At 45.6% G+C, this 5,636-nt stretch overlaps 1 pseudogene; it reads right to left on the bottom strand.

Annotated features, from left to right (window-relative positions):
- Nucleotides 1-2,870: 2,870 nt before the first annotated feature.
- On the bottom strand, nucleotides 2,871-2,965 carry LOC126957710 (uncharacterized; annotated as a pseudogene).
- Between the last annotated feature and the right edge of the window lie 2,671 nt (nucleotides 2,966-5,636).

Below are 5,636 nucleotides of genomic sequence, written 5' to 3'. Positions count from 1 at the left end.
AGTGGCATTGCCCTGAGCTGAAAGAGTACATCCAGAGGTTACGTGGGACTGAGTGTGTCTTCTAACACCACTTAGCCACCTGGCAGAGAACAGGACACTCATGACTAGACGGGCTCAGGGATGGCTTTGTAGGGTGGATGTGACAGAGGGAGAAGAGTGATAGGGTTTAGAGCTATGGTCCCTAAACTGGAGCGCACACACCCTCAGGGGCTGTATAAAATGCTCCAATGGGAATGGGCAGAAATTACTGAAATACTTGTTATATTGGCCTTCTAAAATCATGTCATTTGTGCCTTTCCATTTTTGTGATACACTTTAAAATGAAGAAAATGTCAGCCCAGTAGTAAAATGTACGCGATTTATGAACATATTGGGGCTATGTGCTCGATTCTTGTCTTGCTTCGTTGCCGGCTGTGCACTACGAAGCAGGTTCATAGTCTGTTGGTTTAGGAAGGGGGCTGTTGTCAAAAATGGGGCTGAAGTGCTGGGCCCTGGAGTGTAGGTGGGAGGGGGAAGGAAGCAAAACCAAAAGGGGGATGAGAGAATGAGGAAATGGGAAGAGCAGGGATGGACGGGCTCAGGGAGATTGAAAGTCAGGGGCAGTGGGTTGAAGGGAACCAGGATCCCAGGAGAGGAGGCTGTGGTGAGGCATCAAGATACAGGTTGAAAATATCTCAGATGGGACCACTCTAGGCCATTGGCAGGTTAGGGGTGTCACCAGGTGAGGGAGGGAAAGAAAGGGACAGCAAATGTATTGGATGTGCTGCCCACAGGGAGGGACATTGAAGTGTCCATGCCGATGGCAAGATCTAGGACAGAAAAGAAGACGGTAAGTTCCCAAGATGTGAGTGGAAGGTTCAGGTGGTGTTGGGCAACCAGGTGGCTAAGGGAGAGAGAGAGAGAGGGATTTACATACAGGTAGAAGGACACAAAGCCCTTTTCAGTCCCCAGGAGGATGAGGCCATGAAGCACTCCCTACCTGGGGTAGGCTGGGCAGCACCGGGGAGAGCCGCAGTCCCTGCGGACACAGGTAGAGGAAGGAGTGCTCCGCCCTCCCCACGAGCTTGGGTGCGTTGCTTACCCTGGAACCAAGGTCCCAGAGGGCACTGGAAGAGCTTTTGGATGTGAGGGATGCAGCAGGAGTGGGTGTCTCGGGGGTCAGAGCAGCTGGCGGGAGCCTGTGGGAGGGGAGGGGACAGCAGAGGGCTGCTCATGCCGCCTGCGCCTCCAGTGTGCGCTGCCTCCACACACTCTGCTTGGGATTTGTGGAATCGATTTTGTGAGCATCACCAGCTTTTTAACATTATTATTATTGTAAGGAATGTACAAATGTCTTTTCATTCAAAAACACAAAATACGTTATCAGTAGGCATGGACAGTGACAACTGCAAACCATCAACCATCATATACCTTGTCAAATGGAACCCTTTACTGAAACCTGCAACCTGTTCTTTAGTCTCTTTTTTGAAGTGATTTCTCTGAGATTATTGGTGAGAAACACAACTCTGAGCTTCCTGTAACAGTTCCTGAGTAGTGATAAAGCACTATTTAAGGAGTTAGAACTCACCGCCTCCCATCCACCTCCACCCACTCTGCCTGTGCCAGGGTCCTTTCCTTTAGGATCTTCCTGACACCTTCTTCTCTGAAACAGGTGTTCTCTGTTTCGGGCAGAGAAGCAGCAGCCCTTCCTATACCATAATAGTGACGATTATGCCTGTCCGCCTCCCCACCATCCCTCTCCCCCGTGCAGCCAAAGATCTCCCAGCAGGGCTTCACAACTAACTTCTGAGGGGCTTCGCACAATGTTCTCGGCTGTCAGGGATCCTCCTAACTTCTGCTCTTGTGAAGGTCACGGCAGGCATTTTGAAAGTTTTATAAAACAATTTCTGTATCAGTTTTTTGATCTTTATTAGTTGCAATTCATGAGTCCCAAACTGGAATACACCAAAACCAAGCCCAGCCACCTCTTAGAAAGAAGCCTCCTTCACAAGCAGCTGGAACCACCTTGAGTGTCTCTGGGGCTGCTTCTTTTTATTCACTCGGCCTCACTTGTCCCACAAGCCCTTGGCATGGCTGTTCCATCTGAAATTTTTGCTATGTGTTCATTCATACTCGCTAGTATTGACCTTTCTTGAATGTGTTTTTCCATCTGAGACTCATCACCTTTTTTTTCCAAGGTGTGGTGGCATCATCTTTGGTCACAATGACTTCTACTTTTTCAAGGCTGAACATCTTCAAGATTTGGAGTGAGCCCCTCCTCTTCAAACACCTGCAAACACATTTAAAAATAAGGTAGTTTCAGGGTATGGTTTTTCTTTAATCTACCAAATTTATTCATAATACATTATGCAGGTGTTTTGATGACAATCCAGAAACCTCTTTAGATACCATATTTCTCTGAAACGTGAGAATGGAAGATCATTGCTATTCCAGGGCAAGTCTTGTGCATAGAGCTTTTTATTGCTTTAATTTGCATTATTTCATTTACTCCTCAGAACTCTGTCAGTTAGCAACAGCTTGATCATGCAGATGAGTTAACGGAACCCAGAGGAAACTCGCCCAAAGTTACACAGTTAGCAGTTGGTGGAGCCAGGACTAGATGCTGGGCCTTGACTGTCAGTCCAGTATTCTGTCTACTAGATCGTTCTGTCTTTCACATCCTTCTAATCTGAGGACAGGTAGACAGGAAGATCATTCCTGACCAGGAGCATGATGCTTAGACCTAAAAGGGACCCTGTTCTGTATCTAAGTCAACCCCCGTCCTCCTAAATATTCAGTGGATGTATCTAACTAAGAAAATGCAAACTATAGGACTGTATACCTATAAATGTTATCCCTGGAAAGAAAAGTAACATGTGGTAAATGTACAAAAAAATATGGAAAAAATTTGCATGTTATCCTTGTGCAGGGGCCATGCAAATCTTCTCTGTACTGTTCCAATTTGAGTCTACGTGCTGTTAAGCAATCTCCAGAATATTTTAAAATGAATCTACTACAATAGAAAAGATCAAAGGGTGTCAGATAGTAAGCACTGTTTTGTAAAACGTTTGTATAAGTTGCATACGTGTGTGTAAGTGTGAATCAGGATGTAAAGTTTCCTTCTGACTGTGGGTTGTGCCAGCAAATGTTGGGAGCCACTGGTATGGTGGAAAGAGCCTTGAAAGTGGGTTCAAATACTTAGTTCCAGTCTCTGCTCTGCCAGCAACTACCTGTGTGAGTGCGGCCAAGGACGTTATCCCCTCAGGCCCTCCATTTCCTTATTTTTCAAATGAGCAGGTTGGACTAGATTATTTTTGAGTTCCATTCCTCTCAGATTCTATCAGTCTGGGGGTTCTTTCATGGCATCACTGAAACACAGAAGCCTTCTAAATGGGGAGGATGGGTGGAAAGAGGGGACAGGCTCAGAACAGCAAGCAGGAGCCAGGTGCAGCCACGTGACTTTGCCGAAAGCAGTTGCTGCCAGTGCTCATGCTCACTGCCTGTCATCATGTTGGTGGCACCCCTAGATCCTGCTGCCATGAGGGTGTGAATGATGACCACGGTTAAATCCAAATTGGAGCTTGTGGATGGCAGTGGAGGTGAGGACTGCCAAACGCATGCACCTGGTCCCAGGCTTGGCACTGCGAGGGCTCAGAAGCAGTTCTTAATGACAAGCATGATAGTGGGAAGCAAAGGAAAGGCAACTTAAATAGAACAAGTTGAAATTTAGGAGCCGTATTCCCTCTACAATCTAAGTAGCCCTGGAGTAATAAAGACCTTCTTTGGAAAAAAAAAAATAAGGGAGGGGAGCAATTTCAGCAGATATGCAATGAGAAATTTCTACTGTAACTCCTCTTCTGTTGTAGACTAGCATTTAGTTTTCTGTAAAGAGCAGGGACCTGTTCTCACTTTTCACTCATTTGATGGGTAAGATACAAAGTTAATTTCATGGTGGTAAAACACCCAAGAGGTTGCTTGCTTTCCATTAATATAGAAGACATCTTTGACATTAACACATAGGAGATTATATACATATATACACACACACACGAGAGCTGATAAATGCATTTAATGCATAAATTATTTATTGGTCTTGGGACGGCATACAACATGACAAGAAATGAGATATATCTGTGTGATATGCTTGCACACGTAGAAATTGAAGGAGTATTTTTTTTCCTCAGGTAGAAACATAATTCCAGAAAACATTCTGACTTTGAAGAACAAAAGTACAAAGATGTTCCAACAGTTGAATGTTACAGTTTTGCAAAATTTCTTATTATTCATTGCATTTGGAAACAGGGCATGGAGAAGAAAATCACCTTTCTCAGCCTAAATCTCTTTAGCATGCTCCAGTTTCATGTCACCAGCTAGGTAAGATTTAATAAGATGTGTCTGTTGGCCTGTACAAAACCTGGCTGACAAGAGCCTTGTGTGTCATGACGCAGATCAAAAGTGGGCTTGGTTGTTGTTCAGTACTGTGTATTTTTAAAGAAATAAATTAATAATTTAACGCCTTTTAGAACTTGTGGAGGGCACCAGACTGACAGCTTGGGGCTGGGGCCTGTCTACTGCCCAGAAGCACCATGAGTGCAAGTCTGGAAATGTCCCCACCCAGCCCACAGGAGAGCCTCCCCCAGTCTTCCTTCCATAAGACCCAGGAGAAAATGTAGCATGGCGGTTGGGTCCCAGCATGACCTGGGGTGTGCAGGAGGCACTGCTGGACAGAGTGGGGAGGAAACGCGCTTATCAGCCCCTCCTTTTGGGTAGGTGGCTGGGGAGATTTAAGAGGTGAGTACCTTTCTGGTCATGACCCATCACTGCTGGAACTAACTAAACCCAGGAACCTCATGTAGGAATTTGGTGGGGCCACTTCTTCAGTTACTCTATCTACTTTCAAACTACAAAAACAAAAAAATCCAAAACCAAAACAAAAAAATAACTCAGTACGAAGTCTCAACAGAAAACAAGAAAAACTCCACAGTCTGTGCTAACCAAGTGGCTGTTATTTTTGGCTGTGGCTGGGCTGGTGAGATGCTCTTTGGCCGTCTGTCACTATGCACAGCAGTCTGACTGGAATCTTAGCGAGCCAGGAAAGGGATGGCTATATTTGGCCTCTGGAAGGGAAGTTGCTGAGATGGAGACCGTGCTTTAGGTCATAGGATTTGAGCCAGCAGGAGGGGAAGCAACTCGCCCCATTTCCCATTTTCAGCTGAGGAAGCGGGTGGGACAACACAGCCGAAACCTTTGTCAGGAAGAGGTCTCTAGGTGAACACACCACACTGTTCCCAGAGGAGCTTATTCCAGCTCAAGGAGACCGGCCTTGGCCTGACTGGCCAGGTGAGTGTGGGCTCAGCTATAGTGCCTGTGAAGCAGGATTATTGCCTCTGTTAGTCTTCATTTAGCCCTTGGCACTGGATCTAGGCCTTCTCCTGGTATTATATTCATGGAAGCATCTAGGACTTGTTTACTAGTTACTATTCATGTGCCCCTATGTTTGCTCCTGGAATGTCAGCATTTTGGTTTACTTTTAGGACCCACAGAGCTTCTACATACAAGGACATTTCAAAATTTTTAAAAATCAGACATTGGACTAGGTTGCCTTCCCCGTTTAAGCACACACACATATATATACACACACACACATATACATACAC

The sequence above is a fragment of the Macaca thibetana genome, chromosome 6 (genome assembly GCF_024542745.1).
Source record: "Macaca thibetana thibetana isolate TM-01 chromosome 6, ASM2454274v1, whole genome shotgun sequence".
NCBI lineage: Eukaryota > Metazoa > Chordata > Mammalia > Primates > Cercopithecidae > Macaca > Macaca thibetana.
This window is presented reverse-complemented; position numbering and strand designations above follow the sequence as displayed.